Genomic DNA, 15,239 nt, shown 5'->3' with positions numbered 1-15,239 from the left:
GATGCCTGTGGTTTCTTGGCGGACACGTGCTTGTGGATAAGATGCACCACACAAAACACCGGCCGAAGCTAGCAAGATTAATTTGCTGGTTGCATGTACCTAGTGTCCTGTGGCTCAAATTCGCCAACAAAGATGTTGCTAAGACTATGAGAGGAAACGTTCGTCCCTATCCTTTGTTTCTTCTCTAGAGAGTGAATATAATAAACGGTTGCACTGTGTTGACACTTAAATTGGGCTCAAGCCAATTTAAATAGGTCCATGATAGTTTTGATCCAATCTATGAAAAACTCCATAATGCAACGTGACAATAGTACCACATTAGTTTTTCTATGGGATAAGACCACCCCTACCCGTTATAAAATAAGGGATACATGGTCGATTGAGTTCTCATCTATCCCATCACTAAACAAATCAATCTACTACCTCTACTCCAACCCTTTTACCCTCTTCTCCACCCCCATGCTGTTCATCCCTTGATCCGACGACCAAGGATAGTGTCCTAGGCTTGCCAGGCCAACCTAGGGCAACCCGGCGACGTCCTTATCCTGATGGGGTCCCTCCCGGGCGAGAGCTTCGATGGTTTCTTTGTTAGTTAGCCTAAAAACTAGCCAATTCTTCATCACGTAAGCACGATGGTTATCCTTCGGTGGTTTGCTTGTAAACCTCTTTGTTCTTCACCACTGAAAGTGTGACATCCTCGTTGCGTTCTTCGGTCCATAGCGGCCCAGGCGTCCAAGGCCCTATTGGTGTTTGATTTGGATTACTTCCGACGTCAACACACTTTTTGATGACTCCGCTGGGGAAGAATTTGCTTCGGCTCTACTTTGTAGCCGAATATTCTCGCCCTAGCCTTACTTCTCACTGATCTATTTTCTTGAGCTCGCCATTATCAGTTGCATCTGGCCCAAAAGGCCGATTGCATATGATTTTGACCCTTTGTGTTCTCGTTTGCTATTCAGCAAGGCGGTCAAGTTCTAAATCATGTAGTACCAAGGTGTTTTATCACAAAACTACTACTAATTACCCGAGGTACAACTTGCAAATGCATCTTATGATTCCAATAATTATTTTTCAAGTTCTATGAGCTCTCATGTTGGTGTTGCTAGCTATAATGATACTAGATATGTTACATCGGCTAATACTTTTGTTAATGCTCCTCATAATACACATCATGATTATGAATATTATGGTCAAGAGCCGATGTCAATTGTAAATTCTTCGAGTTTTGATGTTACTAGCAACATACAACATGTAAATCTTTATTCATCGACTATAAGTTCACGATATGTGGTTTCACCACAAGACATGCCGATGAGTGAGAGAATTGGCTATGACAATGCTAATTATTTAGCCAATTACTCTCAAAATTCAGCACCATATGCCAATGCTCCTATTCATAATTTGGCTTCATATGTTACTCCCAACTTGAGCCGAATTAATGAAAATTCAGTAAGGTATTTAAGTGCTAATACTCATGATTCGGCTTCACGTGTTACTAGTAACCATAGCCGAATTAATAAAAACTCATCACCTTATACAAAAGATCAATGCCCATAATTCGGCTTCATATTTTGCTCATGACCATAGCCGAATTAGTGAAATTTCAGCAAGGCATTCAAGTGCTAAAACTCAAGATTTGGCTCCACATATTGCTAATAATTATGGCCGAATCAATGAAATTTCAGCAATGTGTGCACATGCAAACAGGCATGATTCGGCTTTATATGTTGCTCTCAAATCTAGCCGAATCGATGAAGATTTAGCCCATACTGGGAATCCATATGGTTTCTCTAAATGGAAGGTGCCCACTTTATCATAGACCGTACCCATTATGAAATGACCCCGATTTCCACGAAGGGAAATCCACAGCGTCGAAGTGTAATAAGACCGTTGTAGATCATATTACCCTAAATTCCAGTCGAATATCACATCCATACAACGATAATATCAGAGTATAAATAGTGCGGAATTACATAAATTATTATATCGCCGCATTGGCGGAATCAAAAGTAGTATTCATTCAGAACAGCTTGAAGATAAGATCGCCAAACTCGAGCGTAGGCACGAACCCCTCATCCGTCAAACTCCTCGGAGCTAAACTCCTCAGCAGAACCTGTGTGCCAAAATTTATCAGTACGATTTGTACTGGCCACTCCTAACCCTATGAGCATTGCTTTGTGGAAATTGGATGCAAGCTGGATATATGCAAAAGGAATCTATAAGGCTGGGGTTTCCTATGCATTAGCATATCAAATATATAATAGTAGTTTGTCTAGTTTTAACACCATTCCCACACCTATTCCCATTCCGGCGCCATGTTTCGATCATGGGATCGATATACCACCATCTCCACACCATCACCATACCATAACCATACCATCGCTCAGTCGACAGGCCAACTCCCTCTCAGCACTGTCTCAAGGCCCGTAGCCCCTGGCTACGTCCGAATACTCACTCACCGGGGGAGAAAAGAAGGACTCATCTCTCTATCTAGTTTAAGCGAAACCTAGGAAAGGTCCATAGCCAATAAGTCAGGCACAAGTATCGATCGATCAACCATACACTCTGTAGAGGTTTTACATAACCACAAGATCCGCCTTCCTCGCTAACCGTCGTCAACTGGGCTGATTCCGGCCGCTTGCTAGCCTAGGATAATGCCACTCTACCATTCAGCCCTGGTACACCCCAAGTCTAGTCTGGGGTGACTGAAACTGTGAGTCATGAGCCAGGTCCACAAGGTCTCCATGAAGTCTTAGAAGGTTGTGGGGGAAATCCTCCTGCACCCTATACCTCCCTCGCACTGTCCGCTATCAACCTAGCAGTAGTGGTAATATCCTACCAAGTAGTCTGGCCTGTCCCGCACCATATAGGGCGAGTGGTACGTAAGGCTTCCAGGTGAATCTGAGTACTAGTAAGTCCTTAGGGGTGACCAAGCCAGAATGTCTCCATCAGGGTTTCTATTTACCGTGCCACCACAGCACCTCCACTCTGGGCTCCTCCCATCATAGGTTCACACCTAGGGCCACCTCATATACCATTTACCCACCACAGGTATCCATTCCAGGGGTGCCTAGGTAGCACCCCATGGCAAGACTTGCTCCTAGGCTTGTCGTATACTCTAACTTGGTCGACACAACCCTCACCCTCCACGCACCCAAGTCACACACGCAGCACTCTCCTCATAGTTCAATTATCACCAGTTTCCAACACGCATCAATGTAGTGTAAGCGTTGTAGAAGTAATAAGCAAGTGTGTGACTAGCCTAACAGTAGGGTGAGCAGGGGTAAGGTTGCGTCAAGGTAAAGGCCATCAGGAAAGCATACTACCATGCAAGTCCTACCATAGTGTGATCATAACTACAAAGTAAAGCACTAGCATTTCTATTTTTGCCATGCGTAATAGGTACTATGAGATTGGGTGGGATGTAGCGCCTTCAGTGTAGTCGTCTCCGTACTCCTCATGGTATTCACGATCCTCATCTGTCTATTTCTCCTCCGAGTCTGCAAATGATCGTATTATAGTTGCGTTAGCGACGTCTATAGAATAGCACAAAGAAGCAATGAAAATTCAAAAGAGCCAAATGCACTCAAACAAGGGTTCATTGCGTAGAGCTTGATTTTAGATGAATTTTGGTCCTAGTTTCGTATTTTTCTGAGGTCATATGAATTAGTTATGAATTTCTGAAGTTTAAATCTATTTCTGAAAATGGAAAAAGGCTGAATTAATCCTGGGCTGACACGTGTCATGCTGTGGTTGGTCCACTGTGGCTTGCTGACATCAGCATGCCATCAGCATCACAGTTCCGAGTTGATAGATAGGGGCCCAGCTGACGTCAGCTTGATGTCAGCGCGACGTCATCAACGTCGTCCACACCGACAGGTGGGGCCAAAGGCTATTGGTTCACTGACAGGTGGGTCTGGTCAAAGTCAACATCGGTCAACAGTTGAGTTAATGGTCAATGGTCAATGGTCAACAGTTAGGGTCACTAACATGTGGGGCCTGGGCTGCTGTCGTCAGCAGCTGATGTCAACGTGACGTCAGCATGACGTCACCCTGGCTACGTGGGCTGCTGACATGTGGGTCCCGTGTGACGTCAGCATGACATCAGCGCCTGTCGTGTGGGTCCAAAATGTCCGTGTCACTGACATGTGGGGCCAGGTCAATGGTCAACGTTGACCAGTCAATAGTCAACACGGCCGGGTCTCAAACGGGCTTCGGGTTGGGCCGGTCTGGGCTAGGCTGGGCTGGACATGTGGCACGCTATGACGCTGCCATGTCACGCCCGTGGGCTCTTATTGGGCTTCGTCCACAACGCGGCTCACACCATGTGGCTCACGGTGGACCAGCGCTCATGGTCCATGGACTTACGGCAGGGCGCATGGTGGACCAAGTCCACCGTCTCTTCTCCTTGGCTCAGCTCACGTGCACCGAGCTCATGCATGGGTGGCCAGCAAGGGGGTGTTCCCCTATTTTCTTCCGTGGCCAGTGCTCCTGTCGGTGGCGAGTGCCCGGTGAGCCTCCGTGGCAGTGCTGGTGTCCAATTGGGGAGGGGGAAAGCTTCCCCGGGCCACAGCGGTCATGATCCTGAGGTCTAAGTGGTGGTCGAGGTCCTCCAGTGCGTTGGCCATGGCGGTCGGCGGCTCGTTAGTGCTCACCGATGGCGAGGCCACGCACACAGGCCCTCTAATGGCTAGTGCTAGGCAGATGAGGCTTCTACAGCTTCATGTGGACGCGGCGAGGGCGTCCCGAGCTCGAGGTGGGGCTTCGGTTTCCCGGTGGCCGGTGGGGGCTCCAGCAGCCATGGCGACAGGGTGACGACGGTGATGCACACGGGTGATTAAGGGGGCTCCCACGGGGTGGTCACAGCATGGTCATGGGGTGTGCGTGGGTGCGTGTGTTCCTAGTGGCTGGAGACAAGGCGCTGGCCTACGCACACCAGGTGTGGAGCGCCATGGCCGACGATGAGGTTCGGCGGCAGAGAGAGACCGGAAGGGGGGGGGGGCTCACCGTGGGTGGCATGGAAGAATGGATGGTGGTGCCGTGTCAATTCAAGGCCATGTAGCTCTGGTAGCCATGCAGTGCCATGCCGAACTATGTCGGTGATGTAGACGACTGGCGTCGCTCTCGGCTCCGGTGGTCTCCTCCCCCACAGCGGCTTTGGCATTTCCCCCTCTTCTTCCTCTTCTCCCTCTTGGCTTAGGTGGGCTGTGGACAGCCACCAAGGTGGCGGCGGGGCGTCGGGACTGAGCGCTAGGGCTCCAGGGCTGGGGCTTTTATAGCCGGAGCTCTGAGCTCCATCTTCGGTGGATGGGCGGACAGTTGGTGATGCACCGTGGGCATCGAACTGGCATTGCTGCGTGGGGTGGTTGGTGTGGAGGTCATGTGGGTGATGTGCCAAGGGGGAGACAAGACCATGCCTCGGGCATGACCCCTGGCCTGCCCCTACCACCGCTGTCGGCTCTTGGTCGCGCGGCGGTTGAGCGCGGCGTGGAGAAGAAGAACAGGAGGGCTGACATGTGAGGTCCAGCGGCAGCGGCTGCAAGAGAGACAGGGAAACGCACGGGCGTGGGCGACGTGTGGCTGATGTGTGGGGCCAAGTGGCAGCGGCAGCTGGCGAAGGCAGTAGGGCGCGTGGGCATGGGCGACGCGCTGGGCCATGAGCTAGGCTGTTGCGCGCAAGTTGGGGTCGGCCTGCTACTGCGCGCACGTAGGCCAGCGGAGGGGGAGAAGTGGAGGGCTGGGTCGGTAGTTGGTTGCATGGGTTGGGCCAAGCAGCTGGCTAGGAGGCCTTCTTCTCCTTTTCTTTTTTCTGTTTTTCATTTCTTTTCCATTGTTTGAATTCAAATTTAGTTTAGAATTCGAATTTAAAACTGAGGTAACTTGTTTATTGGAGTTTAGGGAATTTTGTTTAATAATAACTTTATGGCTTATTACTTTAATGGAATTGTTAAGCATAACATAAAGCAAATGAGAATCCAAATCACAATTTAAGTTAACATTGTATGCAACATTTTATTTTGTTAGAAATTAAATAATCATAATCAACAAATGACATGCCATGCTTATGTGTTGTCTTGGTTGGGTCAGACCTAATGCATTTCTTAGGTTGGGTTTCTATACATGACACTCATCACTACATGGGAGTTTTTAAGAAAAAATTTGTAGTTGTGATTTTTGGTGTGTGGACTTTTGGGTTGTTATAGTCCTACCCCCTTAATAGAATCTTGTCCTCGAGATTAAAGTGTAATGTACTCTTCAAAGAGGTAAGGATATCATAGCTAGAGGTCCGACTCTTTCTCCCATGTTGCTTCTCTCTCAGTATGATTACTCCATTGGATCTTGCACATAGGAATAGTCTTGCTTCGGGTCTCTTTGGTATCTCTGTCCTAGAATTCTGATAGGATGTTCTCTATACTCAAGTGTATCTTGAATGTCAAGTGTATCAGTTGGGACTACTTCATTGGGCACCCTCAAACACTTGCGTAGCTGAGAGACATGGAATACGGGATGTATACCCACTAATTCCTCGGGTAGCTCAAGTTTGTAGGCGAGCCTTCCAATCCTCTTGCAAATCTTGTATGGGCCAACAAATCTAGGGGTAAGCTTCCCTTTCACATGGAATCTGACAGTCCCACATAGCGGGGATACCTTAAGATAGACGAAGTCCCCCACATTGAACTCAAGTTCTCTTCTTCTTTTGTCAGCATATCTCTTGTATCGACTTTGAGCAATTCTCAAATTCTCCTTCACTTGAGCAACTCCTTCTTCAGCATCTTGAATCTTGGCGGAGTCAAAGAACGATCTTTCTCCTGGTTGGGACCACATCAAAGGTGTCTTACAAGGTCTGCCATACAGAGCTTCAAATGGTGACATTTTAATACTGGCTTGGTAGCTGTTGTTGTAAGAGAACTCTGCATAGGGTAAGCACTTCTCCCAATCAGAGCCATAATTCAGTACACTAGCAGCGAAGCATGTCTTCTAAGATCTGATTTACTCGTTTAGTCTATCCATCTATCTGTGGATGATAAGTGGTACTAAAGTCAAGTTTGGTTCCAATGGACTTGTGTAGGGCTTCCCAAAATCGAGACACAAACTGAGGGCCATGATCAGATACAATACTAGAGGGAGCTCCATGTAGTCTGAGAATATGTTCAATGTATAGATCTGCTAGTTTTTTGGCATTGGTCTTGGTCTTTACTGGTACAAAGTGAGCAATCTTGGTCAAGCGATTAACAATCACCCAGATGGAATCATTGCCTTTCTATGAACGGGGCAATCCAACTATGAAATCCATGGATATGCTCTCCCACTTCCACTCGGGGACGTCAAGAGGCTTTAGCAAACCTGCAGGCCTTTGATGTTCAGTCTTGACTCTATTACAGGTGTCACATCGTGCCACATGTCCTGCAATGTCTGTCTTCATGCCTTTCCACCAAAAGTGTTTCTTCAAATCTTGATACATTTTTGAACCTCTAGGGTAGATACAGTACTTAGAATCATGAGCTTTTGACAAAATTTTCTCTCATAGCACTGGGTCAGATGGAACATAGATTCTTTTCTTGAACCAGATGGTTCCTTGTTCATCTTCATGGTGGTTGGTCTTATAGCCTAGTTTCATCAGACCACGGAGATATTCGATTTCTTCACAATCTTTCTGAGCTTGATAGATGTGTTCTGTGAGATCATACTATATGTGGAGCTCATTCAACAAGCCGTGTGGTAGTATCTCAAGTTGGAAATCATCAATCTCTTCCTTGAGCTCAGGCGGTACGGATTCAATGATCAAAGTGTGATAGTAGCTCTTGCGACTGAGAGCATCTGTGACTACATTAGCTTTTCCTAGATGAATAGTGAATTTCTAGGTCATAGTCCTTGATCAACTCTAGCCAACAGGTGTTGCCTCATGTTCAAATCTTCTTGAGTGAAAAAGTACTTCAAGCTCTTGTGATCCGTATAGATATCGCACTTGTTGTCTATCAAGTAGTGTCTCCAGATCTTCAGGGCATGCACAACTGCTGCTAACTCAAGATCATGAGTAGGGTAACGGTTCTCATGTTCTTTCAACTAGTCGAGACACGTATGTTATCACTCTTCCATCTTACATCAATACACAACCAAGTCCTTGACGGGATGCATCACAATAGACTACGAAATTTTTGCCGATACCAGGCAATGCTAGCACAGGAGTTGTGGTAAGCTTCTGTTTCAATTCCTAGAAGCTTTGTTCGCACTTGGGCATCCATTCAAACTCCTTGGTCTTCTTTAGAAGATTAGTCATTGGATGGGCTATCTTAGAGAAGTTTTTGATGAATCGGCGATAATATCTAGTCAATCCCAAGAAACTTCTAACTTCTATCACATTACGGGGTTGATCCCACTCTTTCACAGCTTCAATCTTGGCTAGGTCAACTGCGACACCTTCAGCTGATAGTACATGGCCTAGGAAGGCAACTTCCTATAGCCAAAACTCACATTTGCTGAACTTTGCGTAGAGCTAATGTTGGGCTAATTTCTCAAGCACAGTTCTCATATGATGTTCATGTTCTTCAGCGGTGGGTGAATAGACAAGGATGTCATCAATGAATACCACTATGAACTTATCTAGTTCATCCATGAAAACCTTATTCATCATGTTCATGAAGTATGCCGGGAGCATTCATGAGTCCAAAGGACACCACAGTGAACTCAAACTGCCCATACCTAGTCACAAAAGCTGTCTTTGGAATATCACTTTCTCGAATCTTCATCTGATGATAGCCAGATCTGAGATCAATCTTAGAGAAATACTTGGCACCTTGAAGCTGATCAAGCAGATCATCAATTCTTGGCAGGGGGTACTTGTTCTTGAATGGTGACTACGTTCAAGTTCTGGTAATCAATGCACATTCTCATTGAACCATCCTTCTTCTTGACAAATAGAACAGGGGATCCCCAGGGTGAAGCACTGGGTCTGATATATCCCTTCGAGATGAGCTCATCAAGCTATTTCTTGAGCTCAGCCTAGTTCATCAACTGACATGCGATAGGGTCTCTTGGCAATGGGTCCCGTTCCCGATAATAGATCAATGATGAACTCTACATCACGGTCTGGTGGCATACCCGGTAATTCTTCAGGGAATACATTGGGATAGTCTCTGACTACTAGCACATCATGAACTGTCTTCTCCTCTTTTTGTGATTCTAAACTTGCTTTAAGGGCACATAGGATAGAGGTGGACTTTCCTAGACTAGGGTTCACATCTAATGACTTGGCCTGATGGGTGGGTCACTTGGACATATCTAGGTGAACATGATATGATACCTCGGTGAATGATTAACCAATCCATACCTAAGATGACATCTAGGTTAGTGGAAGGTAAAAGGGTTAGGTCAGCTTTAAAGACAAGGCCCTCAATGGTAAGACTCACTCCCTTACAGATGTGGGTGCATTTTAGGTCTCCTAACGGTGAACTGGTGATGATAGGCTTTTCACGTGGGGTTACAGGTAGGTCATGCTCTCGTGCAAACTTGGATGATATGTATGAACAAGTTGCTCTAGAGTCGAATAGAACTGATGCAGTGTTGCCATTAACTAAAAACATACCGTACACAACGTCAGGGGCAGTCTGTGCTTCCTCGATGTCCAGATGGTTGAGACGTCCACGAGTAGTAGATCCCTTGAACTGAGACTTTTGAGCAGCTGAGTTCTGAGGGCACTCAGCAGCTTTGTGACCCGGTTGGCCACAAGCGAAGCAGGTGAAAGGCGCACTGCCTATAGGGGTTGGCGTGGGTGCCTTCCAGTTTCTAGTGCTTGGTGTAGAGCGGTTCTGTGCTGGGCGTTCATTCACTGAGCGGGGACGGTTGGAACGGTCCTAAGTGTTGCGGTCCTGAGCATAATGGTCCTGGGTGTAACGATCCTGAGCAGGGCGGGAGTATTTGGCATTGTAGCCTCCACTAGCCCTACTCGATCCAGGGTTGTCATCCCTGTTGTGGCGAGAGTGCTCCCTGGAGGGTGCATCTCTGCGGAACCTCTTGCGATCACATCCATGGAAGGACTCCTCAGGCTTACGCTTCCTCTCCCTGTACTCTTCTCCAAGCTTCAGCACGATCCTTCTCAATCTAGATGCAGCGATCCACCAGAGCACGCAATGTGTTACTCTCAATATCGCCAAACTTCAGCTTGATGTGCGGGTTAAGTCCCTTGTGGTAATAGTATAGCTTCTCTTTCTCCGAGTTCACAACATAGGGAGGCGCATAGCGTAGAAGGTTAGTGAAACGGGTAGTGTACTCAGTCACCCTAGTCCTTTCCCATCTTGATGTTGCGGAACTCCTCAGCTTTGGCCTCCATGATACCCTTGGGAATGTGGTACTCAGTGAATGCTTCAACTGAACTCATCCCACGAGATGTGGGTAGGGTCCTCATGGAATCACTGAAACTATCCCACTAGGCGCGTGCTGCACCCTGTGAGCTGGTGTGTGGCTGCTCCAACACACTCATCATCAGTGAAAGTAGTGAGATCAAGCTTCTTCTCCATCTCCTTGAGCCAGTCATCAGCTACAAGCGGGTCAGGGTCGGTGCCATCATAGGTAGGTGGCCTTAGCTTTAGAAATCCCTCTAGCTTCCTTTGGAAGTCATTCTGCTGACCTCCCTAGCGACGGTTTGCTCCTTGAACAAGAGCTGCAAGAAGCTGGGTCTGATGTGCCATCACTTCTGCCAGGTTTGGTGGTGGTGGTGGTGGAATGTTCTCCTCAGGTGGTGGGGTATTCTCCAGGTGGAAGGGTATCCCTCCACGTCCACGGCCACGGCCACATGACCACGGTTGTTGCCACCACGTCTCCCATTTGGTTCAACTGGTTCAGGGGTGGGCGCACGTCCATGGTTCATTAGGCGATTAGATCAGCGGTTCGGCATCTACAACACAGATCATAGAGAATTTAGTGCTTGTGCCAAAAGTGCTTATAATTCAATATGATTACATGATTTTTGATGATTTAAAGAAAAACATTCACTACTATCCAACACTCATTACAAAGAAGCAATAAGATCCATAAGATGCAATAAGATCCAAAACATTCATTACATGGGTTTTATTACATAGCATCATCTCCAGTAGCTACACTTAAAGACGTGCGAGAATCGTACTACACATAATGTCTCATAATACATCTCATAAGGGGTACATCATGGGGTACAACTTACGGAAGCTACTGACATGACTCATGACCACGTAGGGTCATTCTACTCTAACTCGTATACCGCAGCTGGGATACGACTGTTCTCAATCTCAATCTCCTCATCAGACTTGTGAAGTCAGGACACGTACTTCAAGGCCTCGGCGAGCTCCTCAGTAGGCTTGGCTCTAGGTAGGGTAGGATAGGCATCTAGGTTGAGGCAAGTCAGGGCTAACTCAAACTCCTCTATCCTAGGCTTCGTCTTGCTGTGAATCTCCTTGGGTAGCTGATCCCACATACCCTTCATCTCCCTGAGGCGCTTCCTATCAGACTTCTGCCTAAGCCTGCCAGGTCCTCTCACACTTGTCCTATAGGTACTCGGTCTACCTGAGTGCCTCAATCAGGTGACCCTGGTTGCAAACGGCCTTCTTCCTGAACTCCTCTAGCTCTTGAGTCATGGTCTTATTCCAAGATTGGATCTTCAACATATCAATCCCCTTGGATCTCTCTCTATCTCCTCTGCGGATTGAACTTAGCCTTCTTGTTGTCCAAGCTCTCTCTGCAACTCCAAGACCTTGCTATTGAGGTAGCAGTTCCTATTGTCCTAGGTCAGCTGCTTTGTCCTATAAGTCAGTGACCTCGGCTCTGTGGACTTCATCATGATGGTTGAGCTCATCCTATAACTTGGCAACTATCTCAAGTAGACTAGCTTCGCTCCTATGCTCCCTGCGAGTCTCGCTCCTGGTGCTCCCATAGAAGGGTCCTGTCCTAACGTCTCTTCTGCTCAAGCTGAGTCACATACCTATCATGCTCTAGTAGGTGGATAGCTGAGACGTGAAGGCATCTATCCTCCTCAGTAAGGATAACTCTGCCAGCTATGAAACTCTGCTCACTAGGGGTAAGGCTGAGGTCAAGGGCCTAGGGGAGTAGATAGAACTCTAGTCATCTTCAGGTGCTTGTAGTGGTCCCTCATCACTCTATAAAGTGCCTTGTGGGAGACAGCTCGCAGTCCCTCCTCAACTGTGTCCTCTATGGTCATCTCGGTGGAAGCTAGAATAGAAGGTAGGGTGGTGCTAGCTGGGAACTCGACTGAGGTGACAACTGGTCCTTTGATTCCTCCTTCCTGAGTTGGTTTCCCAGTGCAGGTGACCTTGACAAGCTCATCAGGGACTCCTAACATGATGAGAACTCGGCAGAGGGTATGTGCAAAACCCCTGAGCTCATGTAGGTCAAAGGTAAGCTTGGCATGGTCCAGAGGTAGTGGTCCTAGAGGTGGCCAATCGATGTTTGTTGCCATCTGCATGTTTCAAGGGGACAGGTGTTAGCAGGTCAATAAATAGATAAGCCTTGCATAAAAGTAAATGCAGGGTCGGTATATAACTAAAAGAAGGGTTGTCCACGTACTATTCTATCGTCCATTTCTGAGGGTTTCGTCCTATGGCCAAGTATGGCTCTGATACCAACTGAAATGACCCCAATTTCCACGAAGGGAAATCCACAGCGTTGAAGTGTAATAAGATCGTTGTAGATCATATTACCCAAATTTCAGTTGAATATCACATCCATACAATGATAATATCAGAGTACAAATAGTGCAGAATTACATAAATTATTACATCGCCACATTGGTAGAATCAAAAGTAGCATTCATTCAGAACAGCATGAAGATAAGATTGCCAAACTCGAGCGTAGGCACAAACCCCTCATCTGTCAAACTCCTCGGAGCTAAACTCCTCAGCAGAACCTATGTGCCAAAATTTATCAGTACGATTTGTACTGGCCACTCCCGACCCTATGAGCATTGCTTTGTGGAAATTGGATGCAAGCTAGATATATGCAAAAGGAACCTATAAGGCTAGGGGTTTCCTATGCATTAGCATATCAAATATATAATAGTAGTTTGTTTAGTTTTAATGCCATTCCCACACCTATTCCACCCATTCCCATTCCAGCGTCAGGTTTTGATCCTAGTATCGATATACCACCATCTCCACACCATCACCATACCATAACCATACCATCACTCAGTCGATAGGCCAACTCCCTCTCAGCACTGTCTCAAGGCCCATAGCCCCTGGCTATGTTCGAATACTCACTCACCAGGGGAGAAAAGAAGCACTCATCTCTCTATCTAGTTTAAGCGAAACCCAGGAAAGGTCCATAGCCGACAAGTCGGCACATGTATCGATCGATCAACCATACACTCTGCAGAGATTTTACATAACCACAAGATCCACCTTTGTCGCTGACCGTCGTCAACTGGGCTGATTCCGGCCGCTTGCTAGCCTAGGATAATGCCACTCTACCATTCAGCCCTGGTACACCCCAAGTCTAGTCTGGGGTGGCTAAAACTATGAGTCATGAGCCAGGGTCCACAAGGTCTCCATGAAGTCTCGAAAGCTTGTGGGGGAAATCCTCCGCACCCCATACCTCCCTCGCACTGTCTGCTATCAACCTAGCAGTAGTGGCAATATCCTACCAAGTAGTCCGGCCGTCCTACATCATATAGGGTGAGTGGTACGTAAGGCTTCCTGGTGAATCTGAGTACTAGTAAGTCCTTAGGGGTGACCAAGCCAGAATGTCTCCATCAGGGTTTCCATTTACCATGCCACCATAGCACCTCCACCCTAGGCTCCTCCCATCATAGGTTCACACCTAGGGCCACCTCATATACCATTTACCCACCATAGGTATCCATTCTAGGGGTGCCTAGGTAGCACCCCACGGCATGACTTGCCCTAGGCTCGTCGTATACTCCAACTTGGTCGACACAACCCTCACCCTCCATGCACCCAAGTCACACACGCAGCACTCTCCTCATAGTTCAATTATCACCTAGTTTCCAATACGCATCAATGTAGTGTAAGCGTTGTAGAAGTAATAAGCAAGTGTGTGACTAGCCTAACAGCAGGGTGAGCAGGGGTAAGGTTGTGTTAAGGTAAAGGCCATCAGGAAAGCATACTACCATGCAAGTCCTACCATAGTGTGATCATAACTATAAAGTAAAGCACTAGCATTTCTATTTTTGCCATGCGTAATAGGTACTACGAGATTGGGTGGGATGTGGCACCTTCAGTGTAGTCGTCTCCATACTCCTCACGGTACTCATGATCCTCGTCTGTCTGTTTCTCCTCTGAGTCTGCAAACGATAGCATTATAGTCGCGTTAGCGACATCTATAGAATAGCACAAAGAAGCAATGAAAATTCAAAAGAGCCAAATGCACTCAAACATGGGTTCATTGCGTAGAGCTTGATTTTAGATGAATTTTGGTCCTAGTTTCGTATTTTTCTAAGGTCATATGAATTAGTTATGAATTTTCGAAGTTTAAATCTATTTCTAAAAATGGAAAAGGCTGAATTAATCCTGGGCTGACACGTGTCATGCTGTGGTTAGTCCACGTGGCTTGCTGATGTCAGCATCACGGTTTTGAGCTAATAGGTGGGGCCCAGCTGTCATCAACATGATGTCAGCGTGACGTCATCAACGTCGTCCACACCGACAGGTGGGGCCAAAGGCTATTGGGTCACTGACAGGTGGGTCCGGTCAAAGTCAACATCGGTCAACGTCAAGTCAATGGTCAATGGTCAACAGTTAGGGTCACTGACATGTGGGGCCTAGGGCTGCTGACGTCAGCAGCTGATGTCAACATGACGTCAGCATGACGTCACCCTGGCTGCGTGGGCTGCTGACATGTCGGTCCCGTGTGACGTCAGCATGACGTCAGCTGCCTGTCGTGTGGGTCTAAAATGTCCGTGTCACTAACATGTGGGGCCATGTCAACAGTCAATGTTGACCAGTCAACGGTCAACACGACCAGGTCTCAAACGGGCTTCGGGTTGGGCTGATCTGGGCCAGGCCGGGCCGGACACATGGCACGTTGTGACGCTGCCATGTCACGGCCGTGGGCTCTTGTTGGGCTTCGTCCACAGCGTGGCTCACACTGTGTGGCTCACAGTGGACCAGCACTCATGGTCCATGGACTTATGGCAGGGCGCATGGTGGACCAAGTCCACCGTCTCTTCTCCTTGGCTCGGCTCACGTGCACTGAGCTCACGCATGGGTGGCCGGCGAGGGTGTGTTCCCCTG

This window comes from Miscanthus floridulus, chromosome 6 (genome assembly GCF_019320115.1).
Source record: "Miscanthus floridulus cultivar M001 chromosome 6, ASM1932011v1, whole genome shotgun sequence".
Taxonomy (NCBI): Eukaryota; Viridiplantae; Streptophyta; class Magnoliopsida; order Poales; family Poaceae; genus Miscanthus; species Miscanthus floridulus.
This window is presented reverse-complemented; position numbering follows the sequence as displayed.